Below are 26,413 nucleotides of genomic sequence, written 5' to 3' on the forward strand. Positions count from 1 at the left end.
GAGACACTAAGAAGTATACGCAGGCCTATGTAAGAATGATGCCCTAGATCTAAACGCAGCTATGGAAGAAGCCATAGAAGCTGTCATGGAGAAGTCTATACGCAACAAGAAGAAGGCTCATCATTCGGTCTACAATTGATGCAAAGGAGACTGTGCTTGGGGGCAAAGAAAAGGAGACAAAGGTAGCCGCAGAGAAGTCTGTCCTTAGCCGCAGTGATGCCCTAGCCGCAGGCTTATGAGGAGATCTACATGCAGAAAAGAGGAGACTTATGTGCAGCATGAATAAGCCCCTATACGCTGTCTCAAGAGGCTCAATCCACAGATGAGAGGAGGGCTAATATAGGCCCTAAATGAAGACCTGAATCCACTGTCTATTGACCCTATATGCAGCAAGAAAGAGACTCCTTATCCACAGTCATAATCTGCCTTAGCTGCAGTCAAAGGAGGAGGTTCCAGCCACAGCAAATGGAGGTCTTAAGCAGCTGTCTAGTAGTGCCCTTAGCCACAGTAAGGGAAGCCCTTATACGCAGCTCAAAGAGACCCAGTTGCTGTCACCTAAGCTGCTGACATAATGCCACATTGCTGTAGGTGACAGCGTGGCCTATTTCAGGATTGTTTGGGCATGATCAAGCTGTTCTTGATCTCGGTATGCTGGGCAGAAGAATCCGCAAAAAGGAGGAGCTAGGGACAGTTGTTTAAGGGGCTGTTTGGATCACTGTTTGAAGGGACTAAAGCTACAGTCCACTGCTGGGCTAGGCCGCAGGCCATAGCCAGCAGTTGGAGGCCTTTTTAGTAGCTGCGTTCAGAAGGTAAGCAGCCCTATAAGGCAGCGTATCATTGGAGGATTGTATGAAGGCTAGCCGCAGTAATCAGGTGAACTGTGGGGTATGTTTAAGGTGTTGTGGTTCTCAAAGTTTGTGCCCTAACAAATGACCAGGTCTACCATGCACCAGTCCTTTTGAAAGGTACCAGATTAGCAGCCTTGACATGATCAGTGAAGCAGCAAAGGAAGGAGAGTCTTATGGAAGGAAAGCTTCAGTAATCTGGGTAATTGACTGAGCTGTTCATCTGCTGCATATCTTCAGTCCTTGGGATCAGATCTGCAACCTCATTGTGTCATCTTCAAGGTGAAGATCTCTGATGTCTGATCTCCTATTTGGCAAGTCAAGTATTGACTTAAAATCATTGTACTCTATCTCTCTCTCTGCTGAACTATTGAAGAACATAGAAGAAGAATTTATCAAGGGTTTCCCCACATTGGGGTTTGTCCCTGGCTAGCACCACATCTTGTGTCCTCTTGTCTTGGCTTGTCTTTTGCGATTTATGTTTATGTTCTATCTGCAATTTACTTTAATGCTGATGTGATTGCTAATCTGGAAAAGATATTAAACTAACTGTGAAAATTGAAATAAATTGCTCTAAGCATAGAACATACCTAAAATTAACATGGTATTAGCACTGAGGTGAAGACAATGCCCAAGCAAGAGTGAAAGAGCAATCACCGAAGACAGTTGGGAAAGGACAAAAGGATCAGTGGATTCCTCATTCCTCTTCTAATTCACCAAAGGGTGAAGTCGAAGCCGAGAATATTATCAGAATGGCGCAGCGGAATATGGCCTACCTTAAGATCACTTCATTCGAAGACCGGATCTCAGGGTGGAAGGAAAGGCAGATAACTGGTTCGACCATTATGCGAAAGAGTCTCCGAATGGAAGGTACACATCACTTGATGATGATAACAACAGGGAAATCTTCAGTGATCAAAGGAATGACAGGTAATCCAGGTCATCAAGGAAATAGCCGACTCTTCATAGAAAGGAAGGATGCACTCTCCAATTTGGTAGAGATGGAAACAATCATGGGATTATACTTGGAGCCGATGCCACATATCCCAGAAAGGGTGTAGGAAATGTTATCCCTTAATTGAATGGGGGTAACTCGATTCATTTACAGAATCTCTTATATGTACCTGATCGCAAGAACCTGGTGTCCATTTCAGCAATGGAAGTCGAAGGTTATGAGGTGGCACTCATCGATGGAAAGGTATGTGTTTGAAAATAGAATTTTCAAAGATGCTTTTGAGTTCAGGGTTGTATCAAGTTGCAGGAATTCCACTAGGGACCATGTCCATTGACACATAGCACTGGAGGTCTGTGAGTCAGATGGTGACAGGGATGCCTGAATTCAAAAAGAGCATGAAAGTACATGTCTGAGATGTACCAAAGGAAAATCTTATTAGGGGACCATTCCCCTCATGCAACAGGTCCACAGATTTGGAACAACCCGAGGAGTTTGAGATTCATAATCAGGAATCTCATGTATATAGGTGGAAGAAAGCCCTCTATGGCTTGAAGCAAAACACCCCGGGCGTAGTATGAGAGGATTGATAGCTGTCTGATAAAGCTGAGGTTCACTAAGAGTGAAGTCTATCCAAACCATTGCTTGAAGGTTGTGGATGATAGACCTCTCATACTAGCACCTTATGAGGACGACCTATTTCTGATAGGTGCAGACCCTCTCATTTGCAAAAGTAAGAGGGAGTTGGATTCCGGATGTGGAATGATAAACTGCCAGCTTGTGACTACCTCAAGGATCTTAACTTTCAGAAGTTATATGTTAGTGATGTCGGACTAGATTTTGGAAATGCCTCTGAGTTTCATAAATTCATTCGCGTTAATGTCCTTGGTGAACTTCCGTCCAGACATATGTTTTGTTTTTGTTTTTGTTTTTACCCGGTGGTTCACGTACACCCGTGGTTAGGGGGTGCAGGCTACGTCCACGAAATAACTAGGGCTGATCTCTAGGATCACACCCCTCGGCCATCACAGACCTAACCCCAAGGGCTTCGGGTAGAATCGACCCTGTGACCTCCCGTTTTGGCGAGGCACGACTTGACCAGTTGGGCTAACCCTTGGGGCTCAGACATATGTTTTGTTGTTAGCATGGTGAGCTCATATTTGGTTGAGCCTCAGTGGATTGGTATCAAGAATCTTTTGAGATATCTTCGGGGCACAATCTCTCATGGATTGAGATACATTGCTGGAAATATGAAACTGCATGATTATTCAAATGATGACTGCGCAGGCAATGTGGAGGAACACTAGAGCACTTCTCAGTGCTGGTTCTCTTTGGATTCTGCTTCGATATCATGGATAAGTAGGAAGCAGAAGTTGGTTGTTATAAGCACCACCGAGAACGAATACATAGCTACGAGTATGATCTTGTGTGAAGCTGCCTGGTTGAGGAAGCTCTTAAGTGAGCTGTTTGTACACATGATGAATTGTGATTCTCTGTGACAACCAGAGTTGGGATTCGATTATTGAAAGAATCCCGTATTCGATGATTGCTCCAGCAGATAGACATCAGATACTACCTTATCTGGGATATGGTAAGTCAATGAGCGAGGAAGCTCCATTGCTATGAGATGATGTACAGGTCGCTTGATCTGAAAATCACCCTATGAGTGATCTCAGTTAAAGATTTATTAAATGAAGGTATTACAGACTCGTGCTGATGTGTGTCTATGTTATTTAGGCAACGGATCGATCAGAGTGCAAATACACATACACTTGAAACGAAAAACAACAGAGAAATACAGTGAGCAAATATAAGAACACAACAATTTAATAAGGAGTTCACCCTATCCTCCAGGGCTACATCTTCGGTCCAACTCTCAGTGGTGGCCTTCTTTTATTGTGTCTTAAAGCAGAGAATTACAATGAAGGAGCCCAATATGAGTCTCCTGAAACAGAATTTGCTTGGTAGGGTGGTTCTTGGATTCCCCAAGCCACTAGAGTGCACAGACTCTTTTCCTCACCAGCTCTTTGACCTCTCTGGTCTTTAATGGAAGGAGCCCAGTGTGGTGCTCAGTCCTGACAGATCCTCTTAGGGATGGCTTGAATCTCTCAAGCTCTTTGGTGCTTGACGCTGCCTTTGGTCAGCTCGGCCCTTTGTCTTCTTTCTGTTTTTTTTTGCTTCATTGTCTTTTCTTCGTTTTCTCTGTCTTCTTTCCTTTCTTCTCTTTCTCCGTCTTCTGTCTTCGGGTGTCTTCTGCTTTGTCTGTTCATGGCTTTAAAGCCATTCGAGCTCATGGCTGTTCGATTCCCCTTCCACTTCCGTCGGATTGCCTGCTGCAGCTTCGCTTGGAGTTCCCTGTTTCGGCGTCATCATCAGGCTCACAGGGAGTGGCCACTTGTCCTCCTGTGAACTGCGCCAACTTTTTCCTCGTCGGTTCAATTCTTCGGTTATGTCGTGGAATGAGTCCTCTGCCACCTTGGCGGTCAAATCAGACCTCAAATTCTTATAGATCGCGGCTTATTCCCCTGTCAATTCCGGTTTCCCCATCAGGCGCGATCTCAACTGTTAGATCTGGGGCCTCCAGATCCGACGCCATTCGCACATTTCGCGCAGTTGACTTGCTCGACTGTTAGCGCGCGATGAGCGGCAGTTTTTCTCTCTCCTCTGCTTGCCACGCGTCGGGCGCTGAGTGGAATCGCTCCGTTTTCGCCAAATCTGCTTACCGCCCAAGGGTGCCCCCGATAAATACCGTCGGTTTTTGGAGCGCGGGTCCCGCCTTAGCCTTTAGCCTTTTCCCCACGGTTTTCCTGGCTCCCATGCGACCGAGCGCTCGGGGCCTCTCCTTCTCGAGGGGTTTTGCCCAGCGATGCGCGATTAGCGCTAATCGCGCATCAAAAACTGCCTCCTTTTCCCGATCCGGGCTTCCTAGGGGCTAGTTTCGCCTCCTGCGCAGTCTCCATGGGCCTCGGTCAGCGCACTTTGACCGAGGTCCTCATCATTCCACGCTGGCTGCTAACTGCCACTGTTTAGAGCATAGTTTTAAAATTCGGCCGTTTCGAAACCGAAACGGCCAAGTTGATCCGTTTTGTTGCCCTCAGGAGTGACTCGGTAGAAGAAACGGCTCGTTTGGCCGAGTCAGCCATGACTCGGCTGAGTCATTGAATGACTTGGCCGAGTCATGGCTGACTCGGCCAACTCGGCCGTTTCCATACTGACTCGGCCGAGTCACAAACAGCGGCCTGTAACCCCAGTAAAACAACGATTTAACAATTTTTTAATGATTTTTTAAGGTGTTTGTTGATTGGTTTGGACTCCAATGTGTTTTATGAATTAGTTAAATGTTATTTGGGGTCCATTTCCCCCTCCCAAACCCTATTTAACACACTCAAATGCTCTCTACTATTGATATGCTATTCAAATTTCATGGTAATGTTAAATTCTTAAAGTAAAAGTGACATTCTCCTTAATCTTCATTTTCATCCTTTTACTTAAATTTTTAACATTACCATGAAATGACTCAGGATGTTTGAGAGTGGTTTCGGCCTCATTGGATTTCATATGGAGAAAGTAGAATTTTAGATTTCATTCAAAATCCAGCAGACTTATCAGTTTTTCAGGATTTCAGGATTGGAGGATTGCAATGTTTCCATTGAAGGTTGTCATGTATTAGGGTATGGAACTCGTATTTAATCAAGAGCACCAATCCCTCTATGTAGTATGTACCTTGATGTTAGTGACATTGGTTGTCGAACTCCTCTGGGATTTGCTCCCAAACCAGGAGCTTCTGAAAATGTCGCTCCCGCTCCCGTTTTCGCTCTCGCTCCCCACTTTCGCTCCTGCTTCCAAGTAACACTGAGCCAGATGATGTTGGCAACTCTAGCAGTAGCCAGTAGTACTGGTCACAGACTTTTGTTGTAGAGGCCATTTATAGCCTCCTTGGTTATGTGTTTTTGTTTTGATCTCTATATCATCATCGTTATGTATTGGACAATGCACTGGGTGCCATTTTGATATAATGGATATATTCATGAGCCTACTTTGATCATATGTTGTGTTCTATCTATATTCTAATGCTGTGTGTTTGGAAACATGAATGAAAATCTTTAAAATTATGTGTTTTTATAAAAAATAAATATTTAATGTATTTTTTACAACGACCGAGTCATTGAAATCGAGCCGGCCGAGTTGATACCGAGTCGGAGTCGACCCTTGGCCGAGTCGGAGTCGGAGTCGGAGTTTTAAAACTATGGTTTAGAGGTGTTTCTGATCGCTGCTCTTAATTCTTTGAAGCTTGTCCTGACCTGATATAGTCATGGTTCTCTGCTAACTCTTCTTGGATCCAATTCGGATCACGGCCTTCCCACTGAAAAGCTTTTGGACCACCAAAAGCTGGTTTTCAAGCATCGACTAAGTGAGGGTACTGTTGTCTCACTTGTCCAATCTCAATCCACATTGCACTGCTCGACTTTGAACCCTTGAGCCCGACCCTGAGGTACTCAACATCTCCTTTGCGCGTCGTCCTCACCTTCCTGTCCAGCACTGTGTCTTCCTGCAATTCATTAAGATATTCAGGTAGCAGGTCATCGATAGAATGACAACTGACTTTGCTCTTTAGGATCCTCAATCAGTGAGGGTTCAAACAATCTCAAGCAATCTGCATTTACGATTGAGTAGATGTGCATGTAAGCTGGTAGATCAAGGCGAAAAGCATTCTTACCAATCTTCTCAAGTATTTTGAAAGGTCCATACCTGATAGGCTTTTTACCTTCATGTTGCATCCTGTCCTTGTTGATATACAGCCAGACTTGGTCACCAACTTGGAAACTATGCTCCATCCGATGCTTGTCATGCCTAGCCTTGTATTTGGCTTGGCTCTTTTCCAGCTGTTCCTGTACTGCCTGGTGGATCTTCTGGATTTGTTCAATGAACCTAGTTGACTTGTCCACATCACTGTGTCCCTCAACTGTGGTATCTTTTACCAAAAACAAAATCCAAAGGAGTCCTTGGTGTGAAACCAAAACAGGTCTCAAAAGGAGATCTCTGTGTAGAAGAATGTTTGGCTCTGTTGTAAGCATGCTGCACATAACACAAATGTTCATCCCAAAGCTTAGGATGTTTGCTGCAATATCCTCTGAGTAACTGGATCACTGTCCTGTTAACTACTTCTGTCTGGCCATCAGTTTGTGGATGAAAAGCTGTGCTTTTCTTTAGTTTGGTGTCCATCAGTTCCCACAGACTTGACCAAAACTTCCCCACAAATCGGGTGTCTCGATCAGATACAATAGAAGTGGGTAATCCAAAATGAACCCATACATGTTCAAAGAACAGTTTTGCAGTTTGTTCAGCTGTAATCTGTTTATTACAAGGTATCAAAATACACATTTTGCTGAACCTATCCACAACAACATATAGATAATCATGACCTTTTCTAGATTTAGGCAGTCCCCCAACGAAATCCATGGAAACACTTTCCCAAGGGTGAGAAGGTACTGGTAATGGAGTGTACAAGCCTAGTTTTCTGTTGCTGGGCTTGCTTTTAGCACACATAGTACACCCTCTTACATATCTAGAAACTGTCTCATTCATTTTTGGCCAATAACAAAATCTTTGCAGCTTTGCAACTATTTTACTTACCCCAAAGTGACCTGATATCAGGAAGTGTGTGCCTCTCTAATTATCTTTACTCTCTCAGTTTGTGGAATGCAGAGTTTCCCGCAATGGTATAAGAGCCGGTCCTTTACAAGATAATCCAATTCTTCTACTCTTTTGCCTTGACTTAAAATTGCATATACATTTTTAAAGCCTATATCTTGAGCATATTGTTCAATGTAGCTTTCATGTAGCACAGAATTATGCTTAAGTATAGTAGATGCATTTATAATGGGTCTAGATAACATTTCTGCAACTTTATTGTGTGTGCCCTTTTTATATCTAATGACTAAATGGAACTGTTGTAGAAAACCCATCCATTTGTAATGTCTTGATTGCTGCAACTTAGTTTGGGAGTGTAGATATTGAAGTGGTTGATGATCAGTATGTATTACTGTCTCTTTGCCCATAAGTAATGTTTCCACTTCTTCACACTCTGAACTAATGCATACAATTCCTTATCATATGTAGGATAGTTAACTACTACAGGATTAAAAGTCTCAGTATTATAACATATGGGTTTATCGCGCTGTGTCAACACTGCTCCCATGGCATAGTCACTGGCATCTGTTTGGATCTCAAATGGTCTTTGCAAATCAGGCAGTGCTAGTACAGGTGCTGTACTAATCTTTTCCTTCAAGGTGTCGAAGGCTTTTTGATGTTTGCCTCCCCACTGAAACACCTTGTTCAATCCTGTTAAAGCATGTAAGGGAGCTGCAATTGAGGAAAAGTTAGAAATGAACTTCCTCCAATACTGTGCTGCTCCTAAGAAGCTTCTAACTTCTGTAGCAGACTTGGGTTTAGGCCAGTTCACAATGATTGCCACTTTAGAGGGATCTATTTTCAATTCACCACCCCCTACTATATGACCCAAATAATTTAGATATGTTTTGCCAAATTCACATTTTGAGAGTTTAACACGAAGTTTTCCTCTTTCCAAACATCTAATGTCTGCTTAACATGCTTTAAGTGTTCTTACCACATTTTACTAAAGATCAGATTGTCATCCAGATACACAATAACAAAATCATCAAGAAAAGGTCTGAGTACATCATTTATTAATCTCATGAAAGGAGCAGGAGCATTCGTTAAGCCAAAAGGCATAACTAGCCACTCATACAATCCCTGCTTTGTTTTGAAAGCAGTCTTCCATGCATCTTGTTCTGCAACTCTGACTTGATGGTATCCACTGTGCAAGTCTAGCTTGGTGAAATAAACAACTTCCTTCAATTGATCTAAAAGATCATCTATGCGAGGAAGGGGATAACGATTTTTGATTGTTATCTTATTTAGTGCTTGGTAGTCAATGCACATTCTCCACGAGCCATCTTTCTTCCTCACCAAAATGATTGGTGACCCACATGGTGATGTGCTAGGCCTGATGAACCCCTTCTCGAGCAACTCCTACACTTGCTTCTTGATTTTAGCATTCTCTAAAGCAGACAACTTGTACATTCCAATGTTAGGTAATGGAGCATCTTGTTGCAAAATAATATCATGTACCATTTCCTTTTTGGGTGGCAGACCTTTAGGTTCTTGAAACAAGATATCATACTCTGAAACAACCTTTTCTATATCAGCTTGCTGTTTAGCATTACAACCCTTAAATACATTGGTTTTATCGGGTTTCTTTTCATTTACAACCATCAATAAGAATTGTTTGCATGAATTTATCATTCTTTTCATCTGCCCTGAGTTTATGATAGTATAATTATTCTTGAGCTTATGAGCTCTTACAAAGTATTCGATTCTATCTTTAACAAGTAGATACTTGTTCTCAGCTATAGAAAATAGTTTTTCTATCATACAAGTAAGGACTTCCTAAAACAATTCCACATATATCCAAAGGAATTATGTCTAACTCAACCTCATCTACAAATGCTGACCCAAAAGAAAACTGGAGTTTGCATTGTCTAATCACTTGTAGTTTTGCTTTATCATTCAACCATCCTAATGGGTATGGTTTTTTGTGAGGTGTAGTTGCTAATCCCAATTTCTTTACAATTGCTTCAGAAATTAAATTTACTTGTGAGACACTATTAAACAAAGTATCAATCTTTTGATAGTTGGAAACAACTCGAATATGGAAAAGCTCATGTCTTTTTTTCTCGTTCTCTTCATCAATAATAGGTTGAGTAGAATTAGTAGTAGATGCTTCAGAATTCTTACCTTTTATACCTGTGGCTGCAATGGTTGTTTCATCTCCCGAGTCTGACCCCAAATCTTTTGAATAGCTGCATCAGTCTTCTTCTTCTTGCCCTCGAACTTCTTAGGTCTCAGCTCTGGATGCAGAATCCAACAGTGCTCATCATCATGCCCATCCTTTTTACAGTGAGTGCATGAAGCTTTGCTCTTCTGTGCAGTGTTAGCCTTCTTTGCCTTCCACTTCTGCTTTTTTTTCTCCTTGCTCTTGCTTGTAGTGGGTTGGGATGGTCCCCAACTTCTGGATTTCCATTCTTTCCTCTAGCTTCTAAATGAGTAGTCTGTACAGATACCTCATTTATACTAATGGGATTAAACATGAGGATGGTATGCCTCATGTAGCTGTGTAGACCACCAATGTACTTCAACAGAGTCTCTAGTGAGTCTAATGAGATTCCTAGAATCAATGCTCTCTTTCTAAATTCTTGAGTGTACCCTTGCACGCTTTGCCCTTTCAACTGCCGAAGAGTTTGCCAACTCATCATGGCTTGTTGCATGTATGCCAATGGATAGAACTGCTTTTTGATTGCAGAAACAAATTCACTCCAGACAGAGATAGTTTTACCATGTGTCTTTATGTCAGCTTGGGTCCTGCCTTCCCACCAAACCAAGGCAGTGCCTCCTAGGCGTAGGCTTGCCAGCTGAATCTTACTCTTGTCTGAGTCGATGTTCTGTACTCTGCAATAAACATCAATTTGTCTAATCTAGTTGTCCAACTTCTCTGCATTTAACTCTCCATCATATATAGGCAAATCAAATTTAACATCTGGCTTGATTAAAGATGCCTTCTTGTTATGCATAGGGCTATTAGGAGGGGTGAGGAAGCTTTTTTCTTTCCCTTTTCCTTTGGAGTGGTCATGGAAGTGAGACTCATCTTCTTCTCTGTCTTGTTTAGAGCTTGATGAATCTTCCTCCTTATGTTTTCTAAAGTCTCTATACATTTCTTCTACCATGGACTTTATGGCTAGGAAACTTTCTATGAATTGAGGGTCTGGCTCCACAGAACCTTCCTCTGACATTGTCTTCTGAGGATAGACTCTCCCAATTTCAGGATTAGTTTCGACCAACTCTCCTTCTCCTAATTTGAGCTTTGATCTAGTGAGCATTCAACAACTAAACCAACACAAGCTTGTCTAACCTTACAACCTAAAGCTCTGATAACACTTGATCTGAAAATCACCCTATGAGTGATCACAGTTAAAGATTTATTAAATGAAGATATTACAGACTTATGTGCTGATGTGTGTCTATGTTATTTAGGCAACGGATCGATTAGATTGAATACACAGGCACTTGAAACGGAAAACAACAGAGAAATACAGTAAGCAAATATAAGAACACAAGAATTTAATAAGGAGTTCACCCTATCCTCCAGGGCTACATCTCCGGTCCAACTCTCAGTGGTGGCCTTCTTTTATTGTGTCTTAAAGCAGAGAATTACAATGAAGGAGCTCAATATGAGTCTCCTGAAACAGAATTTGCTTGGTAGGGTGGTTCTTGGATTCCCCAAGCCACTAGAGTGCACAGACTCTTTTCCTCACCAGCTCTTTGACCTCTCTGGTCTTTAATGGAAGGAGCCCAGTGTGGTGCTCAGTCCTGACAGATCCTCTCAGGGATGGCTTGAATCTCTCAAGCTCTCTGGTGCTCGATGCTGCCTTTGGTTAGCTCGGCCCTCTGTCTTCTTTTTGCTTTTTTTTGCTTCACTGTCTTTTCTTCGTTTTCTCTGTCTTCTTTCCTTTCTTCTCTTTCTCCGTCTTCTGTCTTTGGGTGTCTTCTGCTTTGTTTGTTCATGGCTTTAAAGCCATTTGAGCTCATGGCTGTTCGATTCCCCTTCCACTTCCGTCAGATCGCCTGCTGCAGCTTCGCTTGGAGTTCCCTGTTTCGGCATCATCATCAGGCTCACAGGGAGTGGCCACTTGTCCTCCTGCGAACTGCGCCAGCTTTTTCCTCGTCGGTTCAATTCTTCGGTTACATCGTGGAATGAGTCCTCTGCCACCTTGGCGGTCAAATCAAACCTCAAATTCTTATAGATCGTGGCTTATTCCCCTGTCAATTCCGGTTTCCCCATCGGGCGTGATCTCAGCCGTTAGATCTGGGGCCTCCAGATCCGACGCCATTCGCACATTTCGCGCGGTTGACTTGCTCAACTGTTAGCGTGTGATGAGCGGCAATTTTCTCTCTCCTCCGCTTGCCACGCGTCGGGCGCTGAGTGGAATCGCTCTGTTTTCGCCAAATCTGCTTACCGCCCAAGGGTGTCCCCGATATGTACCGCCGGTTTTTGGAGCGTGGGTCCCGCCTTAGCCTTTAGCCTTTTCCCCATGGTTTTCTCTGCTCCCATGCGACCGAGTACTCGGGGCCTCTCCTTCGCCAGGGGTTTTGCCTCCTTTTCCCGATCCGGGCTTCCCAGGGGCTAGTTTCGCCTCCTGCGCAGTCTCCATGGGCCTTGGTCAACGCACTTTGACCGAGGTCCTCGTCGTTCCACGCTGGCTTCTAACTGCCACTGTTTAGAGGTGTTTCTGATCGTTGCTCTTAATTCGTTGAAGCTTGTCCCGACCTGATACAGTCATGGTTCTTTGATAACTCTTCTTGGATCCTTTTCGGATCATCGCTACACTTTTTCAAAGCCCCAGGGAAAGATCAAATATGTGATTTTCTCGAACGACTTGGAGTCGTCGAAAGACCCTTGTAAAAGGGTCCTGCATGTTGCATACATTGAGCTATGGGAGCTCTAGAGGCTTGAGGTACTTACTGGAGCAACATAAGACCACAGGGTGACTCACCCTTCCCTGGTGGTGTGTTATGAACAGGATGATTAGTTCTCCTGTGGGCCAGGATGATTCGTTCTCCGTGGTGACTGTGGAACAGGATGATTCGTTCTCCTGTGGGCTAGGATGATTCGTTCTCCATGGCGATTGTGGAATAGGATGATTCGTTCTCCTGTAGACCAGGATGATTAGTTCTTTGTGGCATCCACTGGACAGGATGATTCGTTCTCCTGTGGACAGGATGATTAGTTCTCCTGTCGAGGCATCCTACCCATGCAGTCTGGGACTCATGGGAAGTACCTCTCATCTGATCAATGAGCAGGGAAATGAGGATAGGGACCATAGTAGTACTGATGGACGCATTGTTGTATCTACCGTACTCCCTATGCTAGGATGACCTTCATTGATCTGGGATCAATGATACTGGTCTGGGACCAGTGAGAGTGGTACACCCTCTGAAATTGACTTCGGGTCAGTAGAGGACTGGTCTGGGACCAGTGAAAGTGGTACACACTCCAGACTGACTTCGGGTCAGTGGAGGATGGTATGAGACATTCTCGATTTATTCTTCTTCTTCATGGTTCAGCAGAGTTGAGTAGAGCTGAGCTGAGCAGAGCAGAGCAGAGTTGAGCAGAGCAAAGCTGAGCAGAGCAGAGTTGAGCAGAGCAAAGCTGAGGAGAGTTGAGCAAAGCAGAGCAGAGTAATGCAAGGCACTGATGGCAGAGATAGTATAGTCGGACATATGGATCAGCGGATGGAGTTCTCCCTAGTTGAGAGGGAGTGTTAAAATTGGCAACTAGGGCCAAACTCCATGTGGGTCATCTTATTTATGGCAGCTGATATTTTTCTTGGATCCCTCTCATTGTGAGGTGTAGGATTGATCTAAAGATCATCCGATTCCGATAAGTATTTATGAAGATATGAATTTATTTTGATTAATGGACAAATTGTCAAGTCGGCCAACAACTTATGTAGGCTCAAAAGCCCAACCATCATGTCTATTCAACCTCTACGTTTTTAGTATAAATAGAAGAGGACTTGAAGTCATTTGACACTCACATACTCTTCATGTGATCTCCTCTCCACGTCTTTGGGTTTTGGTGAAGGAGAGACACTAAGAAGTATACGCAGGCCTATGTAAGAATGATGCCCTAGATCTAAATGCAGCTATGGAAGAAGCCCTAGAAGCTATCATGGAGAAGTCTATACGCAGCAAGAAGAAGGCTCATCATTCGGTCTACAATTGATGCAAAGGAGACTGTGCTTGGGGGCAAAGAAAAGGAGACAAAGGTAGTCGCAGAGAAGTCTGTCCATAACCGTAGTGATGCCCTAGCCGCAAGCTTATGAGGAGATCTACATGCAAAAAAGAGGAGACTTATGTGAAGCATGAATAAGCCCCTATACGCTGTCTCAAGAGGCTCAATCCGCAGATGAGAGGAGGGCTAATATAGGCCCTAAATGAAGGCCTGAATCCGCTGTCTATTGACCCTATATGCAGCAAGAAAGAAACTCCTTATCCACAGTCATAATCTGCCTTAGCCGCAGTCAAAGAAGGAGGTTCCAGCCACAACAAATGGAGGTCTTAAGCAGCTGTCTAGTAGTGCCCTTAGCCGCAGTAAGGGAAGCCCTTATACGCAGCTCAAAGAGATCCAGTTGTTGTCACCTAAGCCGCTGACATACTGCCACATTGCTGTAGGTGACAACGTGGCCTATTTCAGGATTGTTTGGGCATGATCAAGCTGTTCTTGATCTTGATATGCTGGGCAAAAGAATCCGCAAAAAGGAGGAGCTAGGGACAGTTGTTTAAGGGGCTGTTTGGATCACTGTTTGAAGGGACTAAAGCTACAGTCCACTGTTGGGCTAGGCCGCAGGCCATAGCTAGCAGTTGGAAGCCTTTTTAGTAGCTGTGTTTAGAAGGTAAGCAACCCTATAAGGCAGCGTATCATTGGAGGATTGTATGAAGGCTAGCCGCAGTAATCAGGTGAACTGTGGGGTATGGTTAAGGTGTTGTGGCTCTCAGAGTTTGTGCCCTAACAAATGACCAGGTTTGCCATGCACCAGTCCTTATGAAAGGTACCAAATTAGCAGCCTTGACATGATCAATGAAGCAGCAAAGGAAGGAGAGTCTTATGGAAGGAAAGCTTCAGTAATCTGGGCAAATGACTAAGCTGTTCATTTGCTGCATATCTTCAGTCCTTGGGATCAGATTTGCAACCTCATTGTGTCATCTTCAAGGTGAAGATCTCTGATGTCTGATCTCCTATTTGGCAAGTCAAGTATTGACTTAAAATCATTGTACTCTCTCTCTCTCCGCTGAACTATTGAAGAACATAGAAGAAGAATTTATCAAGGGTTTCCCCACGTTGGGGTTTGTCCCTGTCTAGCGCCACATCTTGTGTCCTCTTGTCTTGGCTTGTCTTTTGTGATTTATGTTTATGTTCTATCTGCAGTTTACTTTAATGGTGATGTGATTGCTAATCTGTAAAAGATATTAAGCTAATTGTGAAAATTGAAATAAATTGCTCTAAGCATAAAACATACCTAAAATTAACAGATAATGGCCTAGGTGAGGAAATACATTTAAAACAATTGGATCTGATCCAGCTGATCAAAACCTCAGCTGATAGGATCTCTTTGCTGCCCCCTTCCTCGGATCCAACACACTGGAGTATCAGACTCCTCTGAGATGCCTCTCTCAATCTTGTGCTGTTGTATGGTGTGTCTTTTGTGAAAATTTCACCACTGAAATCTTATTGTAGCATCTGGTATTAATTCTTCTAACTGTAAATTAAATTAACAGATTATTGCTACAACAACAATGAATTAATCACTGTAATCTTCACAAATAAAAAAATACTGCAGAAGATAAACTAGAATTTGAGAAATGCTAGCGCACACAATAAATTTGACATTGCTGTTTTTGGACTAAAGTCCCCGAAAAAAATCAACTTGGGAAAACTGGTGCTACCGCTGAGGGTTTTTATTATTAAGCAGTAGTGAGAAATTCCGAGTACAATAAATATCGCCAAACTGGCGAATCTATCCAAGAGGAATACTGGCAAAAATTCTCTGAGGGAAATTACCCTCTCTCTGAGCAATCTCGACACTTGATTGCCTCTGAAAAGCTAGCCATCCAACCAGCTCCGCGTAGACCCTGCATCACCTTAGCGCAATCCCTCAAATGCTCCGCATGAATCAGCTGCCAATCTAGTTGTCCCGCCTGCTGTTGACTAAGAAACTGTCTCTTCGGCCCTCCGGAAAACTTTCTCGGCCTTTGGTACTAAAATTGAACTCCTCTTTAGTTGGATCGAATTGCCCTCTTGAGGCTATGCGCTGCCTGTGTGCAGCCTCCTGGGGAATTTCTCGACCTTCTCTTTCTGACTCTTTGGAACTAGAAAAATTCCTCTAAACTCACTGTCTCTGCCCCCCTTTGTCTCTACTTCCCTTCTCTGGTCGAACTCTTCTGACAACTGTTGCTGCTCTTTGGAGAATTGAACTGCCTAAGGAAAATCGATCTCAAGTTTATGTTATCCATCTACCCATCGACTTCTTATAATCTCATTGTGGGACTCCAACGACCAAGATTAAATCTTAATCAATGGCTGAGATTATTTCTGGATCAATCCGTGTGAGTTTCTAGACAATTCATATCTTTCTCAATTAATACTGATTAATTAACCAAATTTCCTAAGTTTGGACTTAGGAAATATTAAAAAATTAGTTAATAAACTAATTGAGACACTTCTAGGTGGAATTTCCAAAAACGATTTTTGGGTTATGGAGAACTCCTGTGTTTTAGCCTTTCCACAAATTTTTGAGACTAGAACACTTCTGATGCTACATAAAAACTAACACTCCCTTTTAGTGAGGAAGGTGTTCTAGTGCTGCACTACTGCTACAACACCCTGTCTTTGCATCACCCTCTGTATGAGTTGCTGATGTCTGGCCATTGTGAGTGCCTACCACTGCCCACCAACCATTGTGCAACTTTTGTGTTGCTGCTGAGAATGCCATACTACTGCCAATTCTACATCTGCATTGCAACTCCCTCTCAACCAATGTTGCGAAAATCGTGATCGGGATTAAATCAATGAGGGGAAAAAAGTCTTAAAAATCAGGAAAAAATCAGTAAAAATCGGGAAAAAATCGTAAAATACAAAAATATTCATTTTTTTTCAAACTTTTTAATATCTAAAGCATCTACAACATAAAATAAATACATTGACACATAAATATGATAAACTAACTAATATATAAGATGTGTAAATCATTTTTAGTGCTACATCACACATAATAGTGAATCATGTTCTGAATAGTAAGTCCAAACTCTTGAGTCCCAACTCAGTCTCAAAATATCAACAAAAAATATAATAATGTATCTCATATCATTAGTCATAATGTCATATACAATGAAATGAACCAAATAACTAATACTACTGATTTCCCCTGCCTCTCTTGCGAGAAAATGCAAGAGCTTTCCCTTTCCCTCTAGATGTAGATGCCAGTGGACTCTGCTGTGCTCTAGAAGTTGAAGAACTAGGAGCTACAGGAGGTAGACCACGTCCTCTACTGGTGGCAGGGGTAGCTTGGGTAGGTGGTGTCACCTCCTCCTCCTCCTCCTCCCCCTCTACGCCTTCCACTACCTCCTGCTCCAACCAATCATCGTCAGACTCCATGAGAGGCCTCTCGGCCTTAACCCTCCATGCAACAGTGTTGTCAATCCCATCCAATGAGATGGCCTTCATATCAGGTATCCTCTCAAGTTGCCTCACCCACAATCGAAGATTGTAGTAGACATAGACCATGTCATTAAGTCGTTGGGACTCCAACCTGTACAAAGATCATAAATAATAATTATAAAAAAAATTATTTAATGAATTCAAAAAATTAATTGGAAATTTGGAATATTTTAAGTTTTAAGTTTAACCTGTTGTGCTTCTTGTTGTGTATTTTTTCAAATACACTCCAGTTTTGCTCGCATCCTAAGGAGCTACATGTTTGGCTGAGGATTCGAATGGCAAGCTTTCGCAGATGGGGTACTCTGGCACCATAGCGAGTCCACCATGCATCTACAACAAAATTACAAATAAGATAAACATAAGAAAAAATGAAATTTGAAAGTTGAAGCAAAGTATGAAGTTATGAACTTGAAGAGATAATGAAATTTGAAACAAACTAAAAAATACCTCGCATTTTAGTCTTCCTATCAACCACAACCATCTCAAAGCTAAATGTGCCACCTGCCATTTTGTATATCTCCATTTCTTTGGAGATTTCTACACGTTCTGCTGGAGATCGCACCATCGCTGAACACAGGTTAAGAATCCATCTATGATTTCAGCATCAAATAAGAACCCACATGGGTAAGAAAATGCAGGGTTCAGGTAGATCCCTGCAGCATGAATGAGACGATGGAATGTGTTGTTCCATCGTTCATCAATCACTTCCCATAGGAGGAGTTGTTTTTGAAACCCCTCATCTCCCTTATCATCATAGTAGGCCTGAATGGATTCTTTGGCCCTGCCCATGGCCTCATACAAATAGCCTATTGCGGGCTTCTCACCATCAACTAATCGAAGAACCTTTATCAAAGTTTTAGTAACACTGCAAACCTCCTGCACTCCTGCCCATAATTTTTCATGGTATGAAACTAATCTGCATATGGCCTCTCCCTCTGGTTTGCGGCTAAATGTCAAAGCACGTCACTCATCTAAAAGAAACATTCTCTTCACATCCCACATAGAATTCAAGAGGGATTGAAGAGATATGAAACTGGTGGCAAACCATGTAATGGCGGGGCGCACCAACTCCTTGTTTTTGGTGATTTTTCTCATCAAGCTAAGCACAAATGCATGATTATATATAAATTTTGTGATGCTTTTTGATGAGTCAACAATATCTTTGACAAAGGAAAATTTTCCTATGTCCTCCAACATCAAATCAATACAATGTGTAGCACAAGGTGGCCAATATAAAGTAGGATGTCTCTTCATAAGCATCTTGCCTGCAGCAACATAATTTGCAGCATTGTCCATTATGACTTGGACAACATGTTCTGCACCCACCTCCAAAATAAACACATTCAGCAAATCACATAATAATTTTGCATCTTTGATATGTGAAGATGCATCAACAGATTTCATAAACATTGTCCCCCTGGGACAATTAACCAAAAAGTTTATAAGGGTTCTCCCCTTTTGGTCGGTCCAACCATTTGACATCACAATGCATCTTGTTTGTGCCCATGATGCCCTAAACTCCTCCAATCTTTTGGTGCAGTCAACTTTTTCATCTTGAAGAATGCAACCTCTAAAGTCATCATAAGAAGAGATTTTGTACCCTGGGCCAACAATTGCAATAGCATCAACAACAGGCTGGAAAAATGGATTATTCCTTGCAATGCTGAAAGGAATATCACTCCAAAGGAAAAACTTGCCCAACAACTTGTTAGCTTGTTCTTTCTCCTTTTTTTAAGCATTGAAGTGATAGATGGTTGTGAACTAGCCGTGGTTCTAGGAACAAAAAATGATGAGGTAGCTACAGGGTTGGTTGTAGACATTGATGCTGAAGTAGAACCAGTGCCACTTCCATATTCACATCCTAACACACTCCCTGCTAGTTGCTTCTTCAGATCTGCTTTGGTCACTTTGTCTTGCTCTAATTCTTCCAATGATCTCATGGCTCTTCGGATGATTTCCGCATTTGTATTGGTGCAAGGCCCTACATCACGTCCAGGGATTTGTGCAAGGTGATACTTCAATCTATAAACCCCCCCGACATATGCTGCCCACACAACTTGCAAGACAAGTTTATTCTATCAAACCCTCCATCAGGTTCACCAAATTCCCACAGAGGGTCCAATTTCCTTAGCATGTTTGTAACTTGGTTGAACTCTTGAGTTTTAATGTAAGATGAAGTTTGAAGTTGAACCTATGGCACAATAAGAATTGCAAGTTAAAAAAAAAAAAAAATTACATACATGACACAACACATTGAATTTTTGATAAACAAAAAAAACCTCAACTCAATCCAACAATAATAGAAAAAACGCACATTCAAACCCAATAAAAAATGATGCAAAAAAATAGAGCAGAAGAAAGAAATAAACTAATAAATCTAACAATTAAGTTTTTGCATTTCTGACCAAAATGAACCCTCTCCACTCTATGCAACAAAAATGAAAAAAACACCATCATATCGACTTAAAAATCATTGATAATCAATGGGTTATAGAAACCCAAGCAAGAACAAGAAAGAAACCAAAACAAAATGGCCAAATTTGGTGCCCATACCTAGAAACCATAGTTTGTCGAAGAAAGTTGGTCCAAACACGAAGTTCTCTTGCTTGGGATGCTAAAATCTCCTGTTTTTCTCCTCCTCTGCCCGATTAGATGCCTTCCTCTCTTTCTCAGTTCTCAAACAAGTCCGCAATCTACTAAAAATGAGAAATAAAACTCATTAATTTGCTTATAAAACGCGCTGTCCCATAGGGTCTCGATTTTTTCCGTTCGAATCACAAATTTTTCAGCGAATTTTTCGGAAAAAAAAATCGTAAAAATCGGGCGATAATATCGGCTGAGTAAAAAAATTGCGATTTTCGCAACACTGCTCTCAATTGTTGCTGTTGCTACTACAAGTACTGCAATTGAGAAGCATCCAAAATACTGAATCAATTGTCTCTGTGCTGCATCTGTCTCCTGAGCATCTGACCGCTACTAGCCTCGATAATGTCCACGAAAGAATTTGCGCCGCTACTAACTCTGCACTGAGCCACCTGCTTTGCTGTCAACACTGCCTTATGCTCCTCAACACCTGACTGCAACTAGTCTGCAACTGTCACTCTGGAATTTGATTATGTCATTGACACTGATCCATCCTGCTACTGAATATTGTGGGCCCCTGTAGCAAGGAAATGATCCATGAGGAGGACACCTCAATGGACCCCGCCCATCTCTGTGCTGCCCTGGGACTATAGCTCCATATTGCCCCACCTCACTCCTAGAGGTATAGTTGCAAACATGGCAAAGTCTTCCTCCAACACGGAGGACAATTTGCCTATCTTTACAGACACTACCTCCTAGTCTTGCTTCTCCTGCTTGTCCTTCTTCCTGAGAGGACACTGAGTACTATAATGGCCAAACTCGCCACACTTGAAGCACTTGACCTTAGGCAAGTCTTTCTTTTTCTTCTTCTCCCCGTGTCCCTAACTGGGACGCTTTGATGCAGGGCACATTCTCCTCTTCCTTCTCACCTTTTGAACCCTTGCTGCTGCTTCCGCTGATGGAGCTCTTTACTAGAGCTCGCCTCATCTCCTCCCTCTGTAGGTCTGACCACATTCTGTCCCATCTAAGTAATGTGTCTCGGCCCAAGATACTATGGACAAAGACTTGCCACTCCTCTGAAACACTTTTTAGTACCAAATACACAAGCTCTGTCGGTTGAGGTGCCTTCCCAACGGCTACAAGTTGATCCCAGATTTTCTGAATCCTGGTGAGAGAGGGATCTATGCCTTCATCCTTCCACATCCTGATGTGTTAATATTTGGTATGTTCTATGCTAGAGCAATTTATTTAATTTCTTTTCCATATTAGCAATCACATCAGCATAAAGTAAACTGCAGATAGAACATAAATATAAATCACAGAAGACAAGCCAAGAGAAGAGGACACAAGATGTGGCACCAGCCAGGGACAAACCCCGCAATGTGTGGGGAAACCCTTTGATCAAATCTTCTTTTATCTTCAAAGTTCAACAGAGAAAGAGAGAGAGAGAGAGATAGTACATTTACAACAGAAGTCAACACTTTGACTTATCTAGATCTAAGCATAGATCATCTCCTATAACGATGAGATCAGTTGAAGACATTCTGCTTCAACTGATTCTCCAAGGTGACGGCTTCACCTATCGTAGTGCTGCCTTTCGTCCATTTGCTGCACATAATTGTGTGACACCATGCTATACTGTCACATGTGTTGAACCTTGATGACTGAGCTGCTCCTGCTCTCATCATCATGCTGCTCATTATTTATCATGCCCACTGCTTCATTCATCATCATACATCACTGCTTTGATGAGAGGATTATACACCATAGCTGTTTATCCTAATCATTTTCATGATGTTGAGACTGAGTCCTTTTACAGGTTCACTGTAATCCCGAGATCATCTTTATGGCATGACAATCTTACTGTTCCATCTCCATCCGATGTTCTGTAGCTACAAGAGTATGATGTGATGACTGTTCTTATTCATGCGGAATTAGAACAACACTGGAATGCCGAGATTGTTCAAACGTTGTGTCACTGTTGCTCCAGTTATCCGAGGTCTTGACTGTGACTGCACCTAATACCCAATCGAGGTGTAGTCAAGCCCTAGATTTGGATCTGCTCCTTCATGCGAGAGGAATGCAAGATTGTTACCTCAATTGTTGATGCCCTTAGACAAGTTTTGTTGCTCCTTCATTCCGGATACCCTCATATCTTGACTGCAACTTCAAGTTTTGACTGCAGCTCCATGTCTAGAATGCGGCCTCTTGACAGTGACTCCTTTTGCATGTGAAATCACAGAGCCATCTGAATATGCGTGAGTTCTGTGCTTCTATGGTTGAGTGAACAGATCTCTGCGTTTAGGGCATCAACTTGTGAACAGGTCTCAGTGTTTAGAAGTCTTCATGACTACGTGGAAAGTGTCAGCGTATTCTCCATGCTAAGCGTATATATATATATATATATATATATATATATATTGCTGTCCCATTACATCATATGAAATGCTGTGCGTATATATTGCTATCTCATGATCTGTGTATATCGGTTTCTATGAACAATGTACAGATGTCTCCTATGACTGCGTGAAGATGTCTCTGTCTTCATTTGCCTGCGGATCTTAATGACCTGCGAATGCGTTTATTCCTTCCCTTACTGCGGTTTGATGGCATATATATTCCTGTGGTTAGGCTCCACTACAGTGTATAAGCTAGGGCTGCGTATAGCATTGACTGCGGACAACGTGATGACTGCGTACAGCTATCCAGCGTGAACATTGAGACTGCGTGGTAGTGCTGTGCGCTGAATGGACTGGGTATAGCGTGGTTCCATATATATACGTGGTTTCATATAACGTGGTTCCATATTCATATGACTGTGTATAAATGAACGTGAACAGCTTATATGAATAGTGTTTGCATACATACAACGTATAGGTCTTACCATGCTATCTGCGGCATTTTCATCACGTTGATTGTTGCTTCAATCTAGACATTGCCAGGACTGCGTTTTATCATAATGCCACAACGTTCAATATGACTGCGTTTCACCATAATGCCACGGCTGCCCAGATTACACGCTGCCTGTTGTTCTACGCTGTTTCTTCTTGGACTGCGTTATGAGATCTTGAGCCTTAGTGACAGCTTTTAGGGTTTCTTCCATAGCAGTGTTTAGATCTAGATCATTATGCTACTGTGGCTAGGGCATCATAGCAAATACTCTTGGCGTTTTCTCCTTCTCCAAAAACCCAGACGTGGAGAAGAGATCACGTGAAGAGTGTCTAAATGACTTCAAATCCTCTTCTATTTATACCAAAACGTATAGGTTCAATAGACATGACGTTTGGGCTTCTAGAGCCTGTTGACACCTAATCCTCTGCGATTGGGTGAATGTGGAATGTGAACAGTCATCAAGAAGATGAACTGATCAGTCACATTCATGTATATAACAATAGCTACCTAATGAAATAAACACATCAGTTTTTCTGCCAAGTCTGGAGTTACTCCTGGCCTGACATGGTATCAGAGCACAGGTCCCAGGTTCTAAAAATAGTCGTAACTCCCTCTGTCCTGAGCACTGCCACTGCCTCTGTCCTGAAATAGTTTGCCTCTGCCTCTGTGCTGAGTGTTGCTCTGCCTCTGTCCATTGCCTCACCAGACATATCGCTGCTCTGCCTCAATCCATGGCAGACATGGTATGCGTTGGTGCCTGTAACGTAATCCTATCGAAAAGACTACGCGAGAGGAAGGTCTGTTTCCTGCATTTCTGCGGTGTGAACTCGGCCTGAAGCTTGCGAGCCATTCCGTAAGCGTGAAATTGCTTGCATTTTCCACCGAAGAGGTCTCTGCTTGAAGACATTACTCCTCCCTACACTCAAATTATTTCATTGAAAGCAACAACCAGACGTTCCGGAGACGGATTTGCCAAAAAAAAAAGAAAGAAGGCATGTTATCCAACGTTTCTCTGTTTTTTTTCTGGCATTTAGATGGCAGCTCTAGTGCATAACTTCTCCAAAGGTATCCAGAAGAATTCCCTTCTCTGATACCCATTTCCCATACGGCCGTAGGGGGCATTATAATTTGGAATAAACCCTACAGTTCAAGAGCTCTTTGCCCTTTTAGCAGGTTGTGAACTGGCCTGTATAATTTACTGTATATTTGCAAACTTTGGACTGTATATTGTGCATAAAATGCTCCATTTTGGACTGAATATTGTGCATAAACTTCTGGCCCACGAATGAAGCCTGAAAACTTCTTTTACCTTTGAATGACCGAAGCTGGGACTCCACTGCGTGGGAATGTGAAAAGATTGATGCGCTGTTTTTGCTGATGCGTTGAAACATGGCTATCGTGCGGTGCTCCTCTTTGCTAAGATAATGGTGCTTGATTGATGCGCTGTTTTTGCTGATGCGTTGAAACATGGCTATCGTGCGGTGCTCCTCTTTGCTAAGATAATGGTGCTTGATTGATGCGTTGTTTTTCTGATGCGTTGAAACATGGCTATCGTGCGGTGTTTTTTTTATTTGAGATAGAGTGCTGAATTAATGCGTGTTGCTGTGGCTATATTAAAGCAGTGATTTATATGTGCGCTAAAGCTGTGTGCTATATTGATCAGTATATATATATATATATATATATGTGCGCTGTGGTTATATTAACCAGTATATATATATATATTATGGTTTTCATTTGAATGAGTTATGAACTGAGTTTGTAGATATGGAATATAGTGGATACATTATCCTCGGAGGGATTTGAAGAAACAGTACATAAAAGTGTTTGAATTTTTTTTTGCCCTTTTGAGTACAATTTCACTGTATATCAGCAGTAGAAGTATTTTTTTACAGAATGCATTCAATCATCTCTATGGTAGGAATAGTTCTCACTGGCAAGGAGAACTATCCTGAATGGTCCCGGATGATAAAACACACCCTCATCTTCAATGAGTTGTGGAAGGGAGTGTGTGTCGGAGAAGGAGACAATGACCTAGTACAGCCTACATCAGACAAAGAGCCCGTCATTTGGGAAAACAAGAACAACAAAGCCTATGCATTAATCGCAGCATCTGTAAATGAAGAAGTAAGTCACCATATTTCATCATATTCAACTGCCTTTGAAGCTTTACAAAAGCTGAAAGAACTTTATGACTCACATTCTGCACTTGAAGTTGTTCAGCTCATGATTAAACTCTTCACTCTTGAACTGAAAAATAATGATCCTCTTGCTCTTGCATCTGAAGTAAAATCCATAATGCATGATATCAAATCCACTAAGGTTGAGCTGGATATCCCTCTTATTGCTTTTCTCAAGGCACTCTATCCTACTTACTCCAATTATCTTGAGTCTTTACAAGCAAATGGAAATCTTAAAGATATAACCTTTGACTCTCTTGTGAAAAAGTTTGCTGAAAGAGAGAAAGCCTTTGGAAAGAAGACAGTCCCTAAATCTTCTGAAGAGACTGTGTGCCTTGCTCATAAAGAAAAGCATCCTGCTCAAGACTCTACAAGAGGAAGAGGTGGACGAAGAGGAAGAGGAAGATATTTCAGAGGCAGGGAGGGCAGACATTCTCAAGGAGAAAAGGCAGATCTGCATTGCATTCGCTGCAAACGAAATGGATCACATGATGCTTCTACATGCAAGCTACCATGGGACAAAATTGAGCAGAAAAGAAACCAGCAGAAAGGTAAAACTGATGATACAGACAAAGGTAAAGCACCTGAATCCGCTCACTATATTGAGGCACAATGTAACATTGGAGTATATGAAGATTTGTTTAATGCTTCACTTGCTTCTTCGAAAAATGATTGGTTGCTTGATTCAGGAGCAACCTGTCATATGACTCATAGGAAAGATTTTTTTGAAGATTTCATTGACAATGTTGATGGCGCAGTATACTTTGCAGATCAATCAAAAATCAAGCCATCAGGGCTTGGCACAATCAGGCTTAAACTGCCTGGTCTTCCAGAGTTTCTTCTGGATCATGTTCTATATCTCCCACAGCTCAAGAGAAACTTGCTGTCCTTGGTCCACATCCTTCAGCAAGGTCACTCCATTCATATGTTTGATGGCAAGCTTGAGGTAAGAAAAGCATCTGACCACTCACTTGTCATGAGGGGAATAGAAGAAGAAAGGCTTCTCAAACTGCAAGGAACCTCTCCTCATGCACAACATTTCTCATATATTTCTCATCATGAAGAAGGTACACTTCCATCAAGTTTATTATGGCATGCTAGATTTGGACATTTAAACTATGACAGTCTCCGCTTATTGAAGAAAAATGGTGTTGCTGGTTTGCTTACAATTCCTAGGAAACATAAGCAATGTGATGCTTGCATTCTAGGAAAGCATAGCAAACAATCTTTTCATGATTCACATTCAAGAGCACAAAGGAAGCTTGAACTCATTCATTCAGATTGATGTGGTCCAATGCCTGTTCCTTCTGCAAATGGAAATAAATATATCATGACATTTATTGATGATTACACCAGAATGTGTTGGGTTTATTTATTGAAGAACAAATCTGATGCTTTTCAAACATTCAAGAATTTTCATAAATGGATTGAAAATGATGCACAATCTCATATTGGGTCTATTCGCACTGATAATGGAAAAGAATATACATCAAATGAATTTGAAAACTATCTCCGCCAACATGGGATCAAACATCAAACAACTGTGCCTTATAATCCCCAACAGAATGGTGTAGCTGAAAGAATGAATAGAACAATCTTGAATATG

General features: G+C 42.1%; 1 protein-coding gene across 2 annotated transcripts in view; it reads left to right on the plus strand.

Annotated features, from left to right (window-relative positions):
* LOC149232466 (NADH dehydrogenase ubiquinone complex I, assembly factor-like protein (DUF185)) overlaps positions 1-26,413 on the plus strand; it is a 272,389-nt gene that overhangs the window by 33,331 nt on the left and 212,645 nt on the right. The window lies entirely within an intron of this gene.

The sequence above is a fragment of the Pinus tabuliformis genome, chromosome J (genome assembly GCF_031772625.1).
Source record: "Pinus tabuliformis cultivar Carrire ecotype Pingquan chromosome J, CPIR1, whole genome shotgun sequence".
In the NCBI taxonomy this organism is placed as follows: Eukaryota; Viridiplantae; Streptophyta; class Pinopsida; order Pinales; family Pinaceae; genus Pinus; species Pinus tabuliformis.